This window comes from Eubalaena glacialis, chromosome 1, assembly GCF_028564815.1.
Source record: "Eubalaena glacialis isolate mEubGla1 chromosome 1, mEubGla1.1.hap2.+ XY, whole genome shotgun sequence".
NCBI classification, from domain to species: domain Eukaryota; kingdom Metazoa; phylum Chordata; class Mammalia; order Artiodactyla; family Balaenidae; genus Eubalaena; species Eubalaena glacialis.
In genome coordinates, this window is record NC_083716.1 from 13462481 (window position 1) to 13479470 (window position 16990).

At 45.2% G+C, this 16990-nt stretch overlaps 1 long non-coding RNA gene across 2 annotated transcripts in view; it reads right to left on the bottom strand.

Moving 5' to 3' along the window:
- Window positions 1–255: 255 nt before the first annotated feature.
- The window catches only part of LOC133093150 (uncharacterized), a 68356-nt gene continuing 51621 nt past the window's right edge, over window positions 256–16990 (bottom strand). For both annotated transcript variants that reach the window (XR_009701243.1, XR_009701242.1), the window contains 3 exons: window positions 14711–14859; window positions 1850–2192; window positions 256–924 (listed from right to left, as the gene is read on the bottom strand). This is a non-coding gene — a long non-coding RNA (uncharacterized LOC133093150). The remainder of the gene's footprint in view (window positions 925–1849; window positions 2193–14710; window positions 14860–16990) is intronic.

A 16990-nucleotide genomic window follows, 5' to 3' on the forward strand; every position in this document is an offset into this window, starting at 1 on the left:
TGGATGAATGAATCCTACAAATAAGAAAACCAGGAGTCAGAGAAGGTAAATGGCTTGCATAAGGTCATACCCAATGTTGATTGGAGTACTGGGTCTAGAAGGCAATATCCTGCTTCCAACAGGCTTTCATTACCCTCCCCAGTCTCCCAACCCAGGGTTGGTCTGATCTGATCCACGATCTTTCACTGTAACCTGATGGACACCCTCCACCAAGGGACTCTACAAAACCTTGTCATCACCTGGGACAGTTGCAGGACAAGGCAGGAGCTCAATGAAAGAGCATCAGCTTTGGAGCCAGGCTGGCTGGGTTTGGGTCCTGATTCTGTCCTCAACATAAGCTCCGTGACCTTGACCAGAGACTGAAGCTCTCTGAGTTGCTGGGATAGAGACCAGGCCATTTTGGGGTTTTTTTGGTTATTTGGGGTTTTGATTTATTTATTTTTTTATTTTTGGCTGCGTTGGGTCTTCGTTGCTGTGCACGGGCTTTCTCTAGCTGTGGCAAGCGGGGGCTACTCTTTGTTGCGGTGCGCGGGCTTCTCATTGCGGTGGCTTCTCTTGTTGCAGAGCACGGGCTCTAGGCGCGCAGGCTTTAGTAGTTGTGTCACCTGGGCTTAGTAGTTGTGGCTCGCGGGCTCTAGAGCGCAGGCTCAGTAGTTGTGGCGCATGGGCTTAGTTGCTCCGCACGGCATGTGGGATCTTCCCAGACCAGGGCTCGAACCCGTGTCCCCTGCATTGGCAGGCAGATTCTTAACCACTGCGTCACCAGGGAAGTCCGAGACCAGCTTTTGTTCAGAGTAAAGAGAGCCACAGTAGGGTCTGAGAAGGGACAGTCTGACTTCTCCATTTTCACCTGGCTACTCTTTGTCCCTAGAAGAAGCCTGGAATATCCAACAGAAGGTTCCTCACAATTTTCACATAAATAACCTGAAAAATAAATACAGATTAATTTTTAATGAATTGTTACCTGTAAAAGTAACTTACACAAAATATAACTGAGTATAGTTCAAATTGAACATGTTAAAATTTATTTTACAGTTGGAATTAACAAAAGATTGAAATCATTCTGATCATATTTTTATCACAAGAGTTAGGGAGGAGGGAGGGATGAATAGACAGAGCCGAGAGGATTTTTAGGGCCGTGAAACTATTCCGTATGGTACTATCATGGCAGATACACGTCGTTCTACATTTGTCCAAACCCACAGAATGTACACCGCCAAGAGTGAGCCCTAATGTGAACTCTGGACTTAGGGTGATGATGTGTCAATGTAGGTTCATCAGTTGTGACAAATGTGCCACCGTGGTGGGGGACAGCCATAGAGAAGGAGGCTTGCAGGTATGGGGACAGGAGTATCTGAGAACTCTCGGTACTTTCCATTCAGTTTTTTCTATGAACCTAAAACTGCTTCTAAAAAATAAAAAGCTAATTAAGTTTCTTAAGTCTACCACCAAATTTGTTCCAGAAAACCTGGATTGGGTAAAAATAACACCCACAAAAGAAAATTACAACAGAAAATGCTATAATTTGTAAAACTTTATGAGGGACAAAAAAATTGGTCAATGAAGCAAATATTCATTATAAAATCTACCTGGAAAAGAATCAATACTGATAAAAACGGACAAAAATCAGGACCCGTTTAACCATGTTCTATAGAAAAGTAATCAATCCACTAAACTGGCTTGACAGAGTGTGTCTAATCTGTCAGTTGTAAATACATCTGATTTTGTATAATTCTGTATTGTTTTAAAGTTTGTGCTCATAAAGCTGCAGTCAGAGAATTCTAGGGGTCAACATGGTAGGATCTACAGGTTCACAGGGTCCAAATGGTGAGGTTTAAGCCCCCCATACCTGGCACAGGGCCCGGCGGCAGAGGAAACTCATCTGTTCATTCAACAAGCATTTGCTGAGCTCAGGTTTGCTAGAAACACCGAACATCTGTGATTGGGGTGAAGTTTTAAATCTCAGACCCTGAGAAGCCTGGGGTTGAGTGGGGAACCAGGCCTGGGAGGATTGATGTGACAGATCTTAGCAGCAGCTGCAGGGACACAGAAGTGACTCATCGGCTGGGGCGGGTGCTTGCAGGAGGCTTCACTGAGGACATGACAATTGAGCAGAGTCTTCAGGATGAGTCCAGTGGCTCCAAGATGACAAGGGCCAGAAAGAGAGCTCCGGGCACAGGGAATCTTGTATCCTGATGCATGAGAGAAAGCAGAGTTCAGAAACCTGGAAACTGTCCTCTGGGTTAGACACAGAGGAGAGGGCAGGACCGAAGGGCCTGGAATGCCTGATGTCTTGGGCTTTCTCCCGCTGGCAGTGAACACAACTGCGTGGAGGGCTGAGTGCAGGGGTGAGGCCAGTGAGGAGACCAGGCAACTGAGCGGGGGCAGGATGGTACCAGGGGCTAAAAGGGAAACTGAGGAAGCGGGATGGGTAGAATGAAGCAGAGGGGACGAGGCGGGGGTAGTAGCATCCAGGGCGGTCTCCCAAGGGCTGGTTAATGTCAGTGTGGGGTGGGGAAGTACCATGACCCAGGGGTGGAAACTCAGGAGCAGATGAGAGTGAAACATGCAAGATCATTTTGGTCAGTTGTTCAGAAAAATGTTGGCGTCAGAATCCTTCCAATTAAGTCTGAAGAATTAAAAACAAAAAACAGAGCCTCTTCAATGACTGAGGTACCTGGAGAGGTGCACGGGGGGTGGCCTCCCCAGGATTGCAGTTAGAAGACCCCTGATCTGGGTCCGAGCCCCTCTTTTCAGCTGAGGCTTAGAGGTGGGGTGTTTCCTGGCCCAGGGCACACAGCCGGGAAGGCTCTGGAACCCAGCTCGGGGACTCCTGGGGCCCTGCTCCTTCTTCCACAGCCAGGAGGCTGAACAGTAATGAGGACTTAGCGTTCTTGGCCCCCACTCCTGCCCAGCTGTCCTTTTGGCTGAGGACATCTCGAGTCACGTAAAAGCCTTGTCCCTAGCAGTCGAGCTCCCGTGAATCTGTCTGTCCCAGTTCCTGGACCTTGTCCATGCGCTGGCTGGGCAAGTGCCCCATGACGCACTGGTTCTTTGCTATTAGCATCACTCTTCCTAGAAACACCCATTATTCAAACCCCCGGTGCACCTGGTCCAGGTGGTAAGCAGAAGAAATTCGAGTCATAGCTCTGCCATAAGCCAGTGGTGTGGCCTTTGGAAAATCACCTGGTCTCTGTGAAACACAGATCCCTCCTCCACAAATCAGAGGTCATAAGACTGACTCCAGCTACATCAAAATGCTTGTAAGGATGGAGGGAGGTAAGTAGCAAATCCATGCTGTATCCTGAAAAATCTCTCTGGGAGCACAAGGGATCCACAATACTTTCCGTTTGTCACTTTATCTGCCGTTAAGTAGCAGTAACTCCCATTGCCATCACCAGCGGCCACCCTTCAAACAGCCCTAGAGATCTGAAGCAGGATAGATCTAAAAGGAAGTGGGATGGGCAGGACCTAAGAAAAATCTTGCCTCATGTTTGTCCCATCAGACCCTTACTGAGAGTCTATTTACCCTTAATTTAGGTACAATCAGCACAAACTCGTTTATCTGTTCCAGCTCACAGTACTTGAGAAGTAGCAAATTAAAAGGCTGGGAGAGAACGACAAAGGAAAATTTACTGAAAAGGATGAGACAGAAACACTATGAAAAGTGGGTGCAAAAGCTTCACCATCATAGCCTGGAGACGTACAGAAAAAGTGCAGAAAGCCTAAGACCATCAGTGTACAATTGCTGATGCTTCAATATGACCCTGAGTCACCAGAAAATAAAAACAGGAACAAAATGTTAAATTAAGTACAGCACACTCTGGTTAGGAAACCATGGCTTTTAAGAGATTCATAGCCTGTAAATTCAGCAGTTCTGCTTCTAGAGCATATATCCTAAGAAAATAACCAGACAGCACCAGAGGTATGTATATATAAGATTATTCATTACAGCATTGTTTTTAGTAGTGAAAAAGTTGGAAACACTCTAAATGCCTTTCAGAAGAGGATGAACTAAAGCAGCATCTTCCATTCTCAAATCACTTTCTGGAAGGGTTGTTGTACTTGCATGTCACCCTTTCCATGGCTTTTCTTTAAACTTGTCCATTCATTTTATTCAAATAAATGTATTGTCTTAAAAAAAAAATACTACACTACCCTAAACAGAATATTAGTGTCAGTTACCATAAGTAAAAGTAACCGCAATACAAAGAAATCATGTTATTATAATCTAGCTAGATGAGGTTGCCTGTTTAAGACTTCTTACCTAGAAAGTAAGACAGGAAGGGAAGAAGGATGGAGGGAGGAAGGTTGGAAAAGAAAGCCATGGTGGCTGCATAAGAAAATATCTTTTTTTTTGTGAGCAATGCATACTAAAGGATGCAGGGCTAAAATGACAAGATAACTGGATTTGCCTTAAAATATTTCAGCAAAAAATAAAATAAAATAAAATAAAGGATTGATAAAGCAAATGTGGCAAAATCTTGATACTTGTTGAATCCAGGTGATGGGTATTGGAAAGTTCCTTGCACTATTCTCTCTTCTTTTAAGTAGTTTGAAAATTTGCCTAATAAAAAAAAGTAAACATAAAAAAATAAACAGGAAGATACCTTGTTCATAGGCCACCAGGGCTGACAAAGCCCTTGTCATTTTGAGAAGAGTCAAACCCCAATTTCTGTGCACCCTAATCAACATTTTATACACCGGCAATTTGACCTTTTTGAATTAATGTAAGTCGGACTCTACAAAAATAAATAAAAATAATGAAGGAAATCCGTACGTAATGACAGGGGAAGGTGTCCAAGACAGATTGCTGAGTGAGAAAACATGCACTAGAAGAGTGTGTTTGGCTCCATCCCATTTACGTAAAACTGTCAAGGAAAATCCCCCATGAATATGTGGGCCCAGAGAGAGTCTGAAAGCCCAGACGCCAAGCAGTTACCTCAGGATGGGGAGGGTCTGCTTCTTGCCTTTTTTTGTATCTTTATGCTTGTCTGTATTGTGTAAAATTTTATTTTTTACCATTGAATAGATATCATTCTTAGAATCAGGCAAAAGGCTATTACCATTTTGAGGAAAAAAGAAGAAATCAGAAAAACATTTCTATCTGTATAATGAAATGATTTAAACATATACAAGGCTGCTTAACAGAAAATTTAATTTCCATTATTATCCCGTTGCCTGTGACACTACACATTCGCTGTCAGTGTCTGGCAAAGGTGCTAGAACAGGCCTCCTGTAAGCTGATCTCAGCACAGGAGCCTGAGCAAGAGGAGGGAGGGGTGTCGGGTTTCCCTGACTTACCCCTTTGCTCACACCATGCCTCCCCTGCCTGGCATGCTCTCTGTGCTTTTCTGTGGCTCCCTCTCTCCCCGCTTTAAGGCTCAGCTCCAGGAAGGCTGCTCTGAAGCCCCAGCAGGCGTTACCTGGGATCCTCCTTTGACAGATGTCAATCTTCAGCCCGTCTGCAGGCACCAATCTCCCGTCCTGTCCAGAGCATTGGAGAGCGAGCGGAGGCCACATTCTGGGCAGCTTCACATGCCCTGCTAGGTGCAGGGAGCCCAGCGGAGAGGAGGGAGCCCAGACATACTTCCTGTCCCTGCCCTGCTCAACTGGGTGACCTGGGGGAGTCATTTCCCCTCCTAAGGTCTCAATTTTCACAGCTGTAAAATGGGAATAAATGAACCTAATAGAACCTCTCAGAAAATTAAATGAGATGACCTACTGAGAGAGTTGGTAATCTATGAGGCTTTCAATTAAAAAATAATTATTACTGTTATTGGTACTATATAAATGTTTCTTGATAATGATGAGGACAGTATTAACTTTATTATCTTTCAAAAATCACTGGAACATATTCATTGTGATATTTTCAAAAATTTCCTAAGGAAATATGTTCAAAAATGCATGAAAAAGTGTGTTCACAACGAATAATAACAAAGATGGGAAACTATCACCTATGGCTTGTCATGCAGCTATTAAAGATGATAAAATATGTTGAGTGATTGAAGAAATGCTTATGATATATTGCCAAATTTAAAAATCTAGCTCCAGAAGACTGCAACCCATTTTTATAAAAAGATATATATGTATGTCATACATACAGAGATAAAGATCTACAAAGAGAGAGAGAAACAGAGATATCCAAAACACTTCTAAAGAAAATCACTGCCAAAATGTTAATAGTGGTTATCTCTGGATTAAGTGATTACAGATCACTTTTTTGGTTTCCTTTTTTGTGTGTATCTGAATTTTCTAAATTTGTCTAAAAATAGCATATATTCCTTGTGTGACATTTCTAAGTTATCTTTTAACCGTTCCTCTCCCCCCACCACTACCACCACCAATGTCGCTGTCCAGAAGTTAATGATAAAAGACTGTTCCCAGGCCCCCAGCCTCCGGCTGTGAGGGCCCCCAAGGTCACGAGACACCCCCATGGACCTCTGGTGTCTACATGGAAGAGCCTGGTGTGATTTTCACCAGTGAGTGGACACGGTGGGTGAACAATTAGCCAGCTCTGGGCAGAGAAACTGCCCCCCAGGAGGCTCACACAGGAACCACGGCCTTGGGAACAAACAGGAGCCTCTCAAAGAAATTCCCAGAAGGCGGGTCAATTAGAAAACTTAGCACCTAGGCATCACCACCCCCTCCATCATGTAATCTGATAGGCTGGATCTGAGGGTCCATGAAGGGGATAAGCAGATGGGAAGAGACAGGTTGGAGGGCTGGGACATTCCCTCCTCTCCCTCTCCCACTCCCCCCACCTCCCTACCTCCTTATTCCCCCCAACCCGGCTCTCACCACTCTCTCTGGGCTCCTCCCCAATCTGTGTCTCCACCCTAGTCTCCATTGTACAATAGTCTTCTCTCCAAAAAATCCACAGTCTCTCTAGGAATCTTCCAGAGAGATGATATTGTAAAATGTCAGAGCTGAAAATATCACTTTACTGTCTCACTTTCTAGCTGAGGAAATTGGTTCAAGGAGATTAACCAATGTGTCCAAAATCTCCCATCCAATAGGTGTAGAAGCCAAGATAAGAGCTCAGATGTCTTCATTCCTAGGCCAGGGTGATTTTGTCCTCTACCATTTTACTTCCTGCTGTTGGCTGAAAGAAAGCCCAGTGTTGTGCTTAGGAACATGGACTCCAAGGCTGAATCCCTGGGTTCAAATTCCATGTCTGGTACATGCCACCCATGTGGTCTCAGTGCCCTAATTTTCTCATCAGGGAAATGAGGATAACAATAGTGACTACATCAAGGGTTTGTGTAAAGATTAAATGAATTCAAGCATATTTAGAACAGGACCTGGTAAATGTTATGGAAGCCTTTGCTATCTTGATAATTTTGTCAGCCAATTAACTGTGTCTATGGGAAGAAGTCAGAAAAGGGCAGAGATAAACCAAATGATTCAGCAGAGGAAGCACAGGATCTCCTCAGAAAGCAAGAGTTCAGAACCTCCATCTTCATGAGGAGCATGTGAGGCCCAGGCCATCCACCATTCATCCCTGAAGTATTCACTGAGCCAGTAGAACAGAGTTCAGGAACAGAGGCTCATACATATGGTTACCCAGTTTACAATATACATACATCTGCAATGCATGGAGGAAAGATGATCCATCTGAATGGAGAAGAAGCAATGGTCACCCCAACCTCACACCATACATAAAAGTCAATCCCAGATGGGACTACAGGCCTAACTTGTGAAAGTTCAACAACAAAGCTTCTAGAAAATAACATAAGAGGATATCCTTATAGCCTTAGGATAGACAACATTTTCTTAACAAGATACAAAAAGCAAAAATCATAGAGGAAAAGATTGATAAATTGGACTTCATTAAAATTAAGAATATCTCTACAATTAAAAAATAAAAATTGAAAAAAACAATGTAGGAATTAATATTCCAAAGGAAATAATTCCTGTAATGATTCAGTCTTTTATCATTAGCAGCATCTACTAATATGTAATTAACTCACTCAAAAAAAATTTTAAGTTTCTGTTCAACAAAAAAATTTTCTGTTCTGTTCATTTCTGATTCATGAAGAAAGTGAGAAGGTAAGCCTAAAAGACTCATATCCAGAATATATAAAGAACTCCTAGTGGGACTTCCCTGGTGGTCCAGTGGTTAAGACTCCAGGCTCCCAATGCAGGGGGCCTGGGTTCGATCCCTGGTCAGGGAACTAGATCCCACATGCCGCATCGAAAGATCCTGCATGCCGCAACGAAGATCCCGCACACGACAACGAAGATCGTGCAGCAACTAAGACCCGGCACAGCCAAATAAATAAATAAATATTAAAATAAATATATAAATAAATAAGATCTCCTAGCACTCAGTAAGAAAAATATCAGCAACTGGATAGAAAAAGGCCAAAAGACTTAAATAAGAAAAAGTGTTCAAAATAAATAACCATCAAGGAAACGCATACTAAAATCACAATTATATACCACTACATACTCACCAGAACAGCTTTTTTAAAAATAATACGATAATACCAAGTCTTGGCAAGTTTGTGGAGCAACTGGTAGAATCCTCTCTCCTACATTGCTGATGGGAATATTAATTGGTACAAGTACAATGGGGAAAAAGTTGGCAGGACTTTCTAGAGTTGAACATATACAAACCTTATAACCAAGCAATTCTACTTTTAGTTATATAGTCAACAAACATGAGTACATATGTGCTCCAAAATACAAGCCTACTCACTGCAGCATTAGTCCATATGGCGCCCAACTGGAAACAATCTAAACATACATCATCAGTGAAATGAATACATACATTGAGTGGTAGCCATACAATGGAATATAGATAGTAATGAGGATGAACAACATAAAATTACACACTATAACTTGAGTGCAGTCACAAACATAAGATTGAAAGAAATGTGTCCATCCTATATGATTCCATTCAATTGCAGTTCAAAAATGGGCAAAACCAATCCATGAGGTTGGAAGTCAGGGGGTAATTACTAGGAGGCGCCATGAGGGAGGCCTGTGATGGGTGCTGGGTATATTCTACATCTTATTTTGGGTGGTAGTTACACAAGTATGCTCAATTGAAAAAAATCATTTATCTGTACATTTGTGATTTATACACATCTCTCTATGTTATACTTCAAAGTTAAAACATTTGCTTAAAATCCTTTACTGAACACCTGTATATGTTACCTGTATGTAGTGTATACAGTGGTACACAAGGTAGAAGGGGCCCTGCTCCCAAGCAATTGTAGCCCAGATGTTTTCAAAATGGCCAGAGCTAATGTTATAGAAAACTATAATTATAACCCTCACATCTCAAGGAGGCATTCTCCTTGTAAGAACATTTTTCACATTCCTTGTCTCCTGTGACCTTAAAAGGTGTATTGTCTTTAAAATATCAGCTTTGATGGAATCCTTAAAGAATGTGACCCTCTCAGAATTTTACAACAAAAAAACAGAGGCTCCAAGAAAAACGACTTGTCCAAGATCACCCAGAATATGTGTCAATGTCAAGGATCATCTGTGATATGGAAACCTAGCTGCCCGCCTCAAGCAGGGAGAAGACAGAGTGCAGGGCAGAGACGCAGCGCCAGGTCCCAGCTCTGCCTCTTCCTAGTGTGTGATTCATCCAACCAGTGTAACTTCTAGGTTTCCTACCCATGAAATGAGGCTAATAATACCTACAAAAACTCAGAGCTGTCACAAGACTCACACTGCTACTTGAGTGTCACTCAGCTATTATTACAGTAAATAAAGGAAACTCTCCATGATTAGAAGATTCATATAAAGTGGGAGCCATTTTAAAGACTTGCCTTTGAGGAAGCAGAGGATGAAGATCCTTAAGACTCTGACCACATTCCCCCCAAGTGTCAGCCCCAGGGACAGTGGGGACGGGCTCACAGGTCCCTGGGGAGCAGGCCACCCCTGCTTGTTTGATGGGAACGGTCTGCACATCATCCTCACAAGGCAGTTCCCACCCCTACCCTAGCAGGTTCCAGTGGCCCTCACGTGACCGGGTAACAACCCACCAAACGGAGACTTGGAGCCTTCCACCAGCTACGTGGAATCTACTCTAAGGTGAGAGGGTTTAAAATGTAAAACAACGTCGGCATGGCTGTGACCCAGAAGGAGAAGTGTGCCCTGGCGATAGTGTTCAAGCCTGGCCGCACATCAGACTCACCTGGGCAGATAGAGCAGCAGCCGGGCTCAGGTGGGGTGCAGGCATGGGGCCCTTGGCAAGTGGTCCCAGGTGATTTGAATGTATGCATCAGACCTGAGAACGGCTGACCTTGCCCCACCCCCGTGGTGTCCATTTCCCCAGGGACAGGCCATGCCTGTGAACTTCAGGGAGGCGTTGCAGAAGGTGGAATATAGATGGTCTTTTCTTAAGGAGGAGCATCGTTGTTGGGTGACCCTGCCACTGGGCCCCAGAGCAGCTTCCAACAAGGTCCATTCCCAATGGTAATTAAGATGAAAGGCTGGGACAAGGAGGCAGGGCACAGAGAAAGCGGAGGTGGCCAGAAGCAGAGGACCCAAGTGGGTCTGCCCCCCTTCCACGGTGCCTTTAGGATGGTGAGGCCACAGACTCACGAGAGAGACAGTGACTTGCACTGATGCCGCTCACCAGGCACCAGGCGAGGAACCTCAGGCAAATGAGCACTCAAGTCCTCCGAGCCTCAGTTTCCTCGTGTATGACTCAGGGAAGAACACCTCCCCCCCCACACACACCCACCCCATCCCCGTGCAGTAGTGCTGATTAAATGGGATGACGTCGGCTAACACAACCACTAGTGGTTCTAGGACCCACTCCTCTAATGTTCAGCAATGCGAGACTCACATACAATGTGCTGATCTCATGACTTCAGAGGCATCCACTACTCTGAGACCTCACACAGGTGGATCTCACACAGCTAGAGGCGGGATTTGAACTCGAGCTTCAAACTCCAGAGCGCAGGCTGTGAGCCTCTGGCTTATACTGTCTCCTTCAAAATGTGGGAGCCGTTATCTCATTATAAATCACGTTTTCATTTTCATCAACTTGAATAATTATTGACCTCTGTGATTTGAGCGCAGATTGAGAGCCTGGTGGGAAGACCAGCTCCCTGCACTCCAACAGAGAGATGGATGAGAGCAGGTGGTCCTTCCTCTGCGGGGCGGACACCCAGCCATGAAGCCCTTCGCTCCAGAGAACCCTCTCCCATCCTCTCCCGGACTAACCCCGCCCCCCTCCCTAGCAGGTCTGTCTTCACCCTCCCCCAGTGACAGATTGCCAGTTTCCTGAGATTAAGTCATCCCAGCAATACCCTCAGCCCCAGGTTAGAAATTTGTGCGTCATTTTGGATATAGATTATCATTTCTAACTCCTCCAAAGACATTAATAAAGTCTCCCAATTATTATACTTTAATCTCTTTTTAAGAATACAACATGCACATGCGTATCTCACACATGGATGGCGGGATACTTAACAACGACTATTGCCAAGATTCCGGTTTCTGCTGTCATCATCTCCCAGCTGAGCTGCTGTGATTTGCTCTTGGCTGGTCCTCCTTCAACTGTCATATCATTTGCCCTCTTCAAAATTTGGCCTCACATTTGTGTTGACCCTTCCCAGGTCTCTAGTTACCACAATAATGCTAATTACAGCACTTCCGCTCACCTGTTGGGGTTAGAGGCCCCCCAACTGCTGTCCTGTTGTAAAGGACTTCTCATATCAGTCCCTTGGAGATAAGGCTGCACCAGCCTACTTCAATGTCCCCCATACCCCAATGTCACTCAATTATTGGTTACCCTGTGCCGTGTTTCCATAATCAAGTCTTCAAACCGTTCACCTCCCAACTTCCCCATAGAAACATCAGCCACGCTCGCTCTCCTGTCACCAGAGATATTCTGTGTGTGTTCAAAAGTCCCTTGGCCTACCTGTTATTTCAGCAATAGCTTAAGCTTGAAAGCAAGATCCACAGCTGAAAACACTGCTCAACAAAGCAATAAATCATATCATCTTACATCATTCCCCTGATCCCACACCTCACACTGCTGGACTCCTCGCAGACTCAGGGATTCTATCTCTAAGGCATGCTCCAAGGAAAGAACAAGGGACTTTCTGCCTTTTGTTTTGTTTTACCAAAGAGATTTAATGTTTCCCTTTACAGAGTTAGCCCTTGCTTGTGTGTGTTCAGTACTAGCTCCTGCCTGCCTTTATTTCTGGTGACCAAATGTAAACAGCTCGCCAGAAGGTGTTAGTTTGTTAAGACTGCCCTAACCAATTGCTCAATCTCGGTGGCTTAAAACAACAGAAATGTATTCTCTCACCGTTCTGGAAGCCAGAAGTCCAAAACTGAGGTGTCAGCAGGGTCACGCTCCCTTCAAAGGCACTAGGGGAGCATCCTTCCTTGTCTGGGAGCTCCTCGTGGCTCCCAGCGTCCTCTGGCTCCAGTCTCTGCCTCTGTCTTCATGGCCTTTCTTCCCTCTGTGTCTGTGCCCTCTCCTCTCCTTGGAAGGACACCAGTGATTGGATTTAGGGCTCATTCTAAATCCAGGATGATTTCCTCTCAAGATCCTTAACGAATGACACATCTTCAGATTCTATTTCCAAAGAAGGGCATATTCTGACATCTGGGTAGACACACATTTTTTTTTCGAGGTAAGGGTGATACTATTAGACCCACTACACAGGATGTGGAAGGATATGGTGCTCTCCTCCCAAGATTCCAGCTTGAATGCCCTGCTCTCTGCCCACCTGCCCCATCCTCCTCCACAGACAGCTGCATACATTTTCTTTGGTTGGTTGTAGCATATTTTTTTAACCGCTGGGAGTATTACGTTTCAATTGGTGTGAAAGGAGCAGCTACTCATCAGTCTCCCAGTCTGTGAAATGGAACCAGCCATGCCTCTCTGGCAGTTGTCGTGAGGTGTAACCAAGCAAACCAAGGCCAGGCACCTGGTGCTGGCCTGCAGGAGGTGTTCAGGTTGTGATAGCTTAGCCCCCAGGCTCAGGTCCCTGGGGCCAGCATGCCTGACATGAAAACTGGGTGTTGGCCACACTTAACCAGTAAGGTGAGGAAGAAGCAAAAAACAATAGCTGAGTGGCCATCGGGCTCTATTTCACTTCAGCAGCTACTCCGAAACCCACCATGGGTGTTTCTCCAACTCCTCCCAACCTCTTCTGGTCCTGACAGGTGGTGAGAGTATCATGTCCATTCTGCAGATGAAAAAACTGAGGCAGGGGGAGTTAGACGTAAGTGGCTTGGCCAACATGTATGTTAAAATCTTGAGGGTCTAGTTTCAAGCCAAGGGCCGTGGTAGGAGGTTTCCAGCTGGATCTGAGATCTGAGCTGGGGTTCTGGGTTGTCAGGGGTGCTCTGAGAGCAATGAATTACAGAACCATCCAGAGGAGTCAGAGGCCAATTCAATTTTTTTTTGCAAAGACCAAATGTGCTCCTAGTCTTGGGCTGTGTCTGATTAACGTCAAAATGGCAGAGAAATGTGGAAAATGAAGTCAAAACCATTACTTGTTTTTTGTGAGGACGGAAAAAAACCAAAGATGTGAATATTATTTCTTTTTAAATTTAGTCACATCTATTTATACATATAGACACATGGAATTAAGAGTTGGAGGCTGGTAACCAAGCCTTAAAAATAGCACCCCACCCACAAGAGAAAAATGATCTTCGGGGTCCCTGTGTCCAGAAAAACCCTAGACAATCCTCTGGCTCTCAAGAGACAGAAAGTAATTGGTTTGGAGATTTTTTATTTTAATCATTTTTAAGTCAAGGAGGTTTGTGGTGAAGGAGGAATCCCTTTCTAACCATCTCCACCTCGACCCGTTTCAGCTGCATCCACAGCTTCGTTCTCTTGAACAAGATCCCAGGAACCCAGAAAACTGCAGCAAAGGGGTGGGAGGGTCAGAGTTCAATCTGCCTGAACTTTATTTTCAATCCAGGACTCCGTTACGCCAACCAGCTCTCAAAGAAGCAATCAACTTGCCCCGTTTTGCATTTGTTTTCCTGTCAGTTTTGTGGCTGTTCATTATGTGTGAGGAGAAATGAGGGCTTGTGTATAAACACCACGGTTGAACAAGGAGCATATTTCTTTCCCCATCTCTAAATCTGGACCCTTCCCCTTCTCGCCAGTGCTACAATTTCCTCTGGCACTTGAGACAGACATATGTTATCTTCAGTTCCACAACTTTCTTGTTCGCTGTATCACTGCACACATGGCCCAGGCACTGCAAATATAAATACATGTGGGCGTCTGCATTTCAACCACTGGACTCTCGCCACTTTTTTTTTTAATGCGATGTAACTCAAGTGGATTGTCATCACAGCCAGGCGGCGTGACAAAGTCCTCCAACAAAATCAACATTTCCCAAGCCCAGACCGCCATCCCATCCCAAATTCTTACCATTTGCCATCCACCCCCGCCAATCGGCAAATGCTCAAACCGGCTTCAGTGGGCAGAATCCTACAATGACCCTCCTATTACTCTTACCTGATGATAAATGAGCCTAATAAATAAATACGCTAATTGGGCTTTGCGAAGATAGACCTTCCCCAACAGTACTTATTGCCACATAATAAAAACCCATGACAAGCTTCAGCTTTGTGGATACTCTGAGAATAAATAAGAGGTTATCTGCAAATTCAAACATGCTGAACAGGTGGGCGGCTCTTTCAGGTAGCAGTGGATTTAGGCCGGATGTCAAGATGTGGGAAAGGGAGGCCTTTTAATACTCACTCCCTTCTGGGCACCACCAGCTGAGGTATGTACCAGGAGCCGGTAGCAGGGCAGCAGCACGTGGATATACAGACAGATGTTGGATTTTTCTCCCAGATCCTGGAGAATTTGAAGATGGCTCCCCACACAGGAGACGATGGAGGGTAAATCTGATGAAAATAAAAGCAGCGACTTCCATTTAACATGTGCTCGCTACAAGCCATACACCTTATCTCATTTTAGTTTCACAAATAATTATCCCCACTTAACAGATAGAGAAACTGAGACTAATGAAAACTGAGACCAATGAAAACTTTTGCTAAGATATTGTCCCTGTGAGTCCAGGACTGTGCACCCACTGCTGACTCCTTAAAAAGTATTTGGATTTATCAGGTGCATGCATTCCATATTAGTTGTTTTATCTAATCTCAGAAAACTCTGTAAGATAGATATTATCAGCATTTTACAGATGGGAGGATAAATCTCCGAGAAGTTAAGTAACTTGCCCAGGGCCGCTTGGATAATAAATGAGCAGAGATTTGAACCGATGTGGTCTAACTCCAAAGCCCGTGCCCTAAAACATGGACCAGGTAGTAAATATCTTAGGCTTTCAGTTCATCCAGTCACTGTCACAATGACTCAGTTCTGACCTGGTAGCTTGAACGCAGCTATAGACAATACGTGAATGAATGGGTACAGCTTTGTTCCAATCCAACTTGATCTACAAAAACAGCTGGATGGATTTGGCCAAAGGGTTGTAGTTTGCTGATCCCTAATCTAAAACATTACAGCCGACATATTACATCCATGGTCAAGGCCAGGAAACGCTGAGCACAGGGCTAGAGGCACAGAAACCGATGTATGGTCTTTGTTTTCCCTGACCTCGTCTTCTGTTACTCTTCCCCTGACTCTCTCTGCTCCAGCCACACAGCCTCCTTGCTACTCTTCAAACATACCTGCATCCTACTGCCTCAGGGCCTTTGCGCTTGCTATTCGCCCTGCCTGGAGCAACTGTCCTTTCAGATCTCTTCATGGCTTACTGCCTCACCTCCTTGCTTGTTTTGCTCCACTCTCAACTTACAGTAAGGCCTTCTCTGACTACCCTATCAAAACTTGCAGCACATACCCAGGCTAGTATTTCTTCTCTCCCTCCTCTGCTTTCTTTCTCTCCATAGCACTTATCACCATCAGATAACGCTATCATTTTACTACTACATTTCGTTCATTGTCTGTCTTTCCCCCCACCACTAGAATGGACACTCTGGGAGGGTAGCCATTCTTGTTTTGTCTGTTTGGTCACTGCAATCCATCCCCAGGTTCTAGAATAGTACCTGGCACAGTGAGTGCCCAATGAGTATTTGCTGGATGACTTAATAAATTTTGGACTGATGGGAAGTCATCTTTAGAGCAAGCAGAACTTGGCCCCAGCAAAGCTGCCCTGGAGGGCCGGCACTTGTGATGATTTCTGGGCACACTGGGGCACTGCCCAGGATGGAGTCGGGGCCCCAGCACTTCTCAGCAGCTTGGCAATGTCTCCATTGACCACACAAAGTATAGCAGCCATGGGGGTGGGGGGACAGTTGCTGAGGAACAGGGAAGCTGAACAACCACCATGAAATTTCCTGGGCCTCATCTTCCCCCATGCTGACCTCTGTCCATCTGAGTGATTGTTCGATGCTTCTGAAGCCCTTTGAACTCACCCTTCCTCTGGGCACGATTGCTATCTTTCTGGAAGGGAATCATTCATTTGACACCCTGTTAGAGGTAACGGATGAATCAGGAGGCAAGCTTGGGGATGTTTCTCAGCAGCCTCCACCAACCCCATCTCCACCAGAGGCTGGGGGAAGCTATTTGGGTCTGTAACCTGACACTGTCTTTTATGAATGAACTAATTTTCCATAGGTACCTTCAAGCTGGGAAACATCCCAGAGGTGGACTAACCTTTAACATTAGGTGTAATTGAGGATTAGCCATGTCACATGACCCGTGAAGCACCAGAGACCAGAGATAATAAATCCCCCCACTGTGGGCCATTCCCCACAGGCAGCACCAGCCTCGGGACCTGGGAGGCCCAGCAGTGAACATGGAACTCCCGGGGCTCAATCACCCTCCACCTCCAGAGCAGGCAGGTGAGGCAGAGCCCAGCGGCCAGTCGGGGACATCTTCTAACCCCTCCACTCATGGCGCGGTCAGCAGCCTCTGAGAACAAAACCCCAGTCCTTGGACAGAGCTCCCTCTGGCCCAAGACTGTGCACAGCTTTTCACATCCAATGTCCCTCTAAGGCCACAACAACCTGTGAC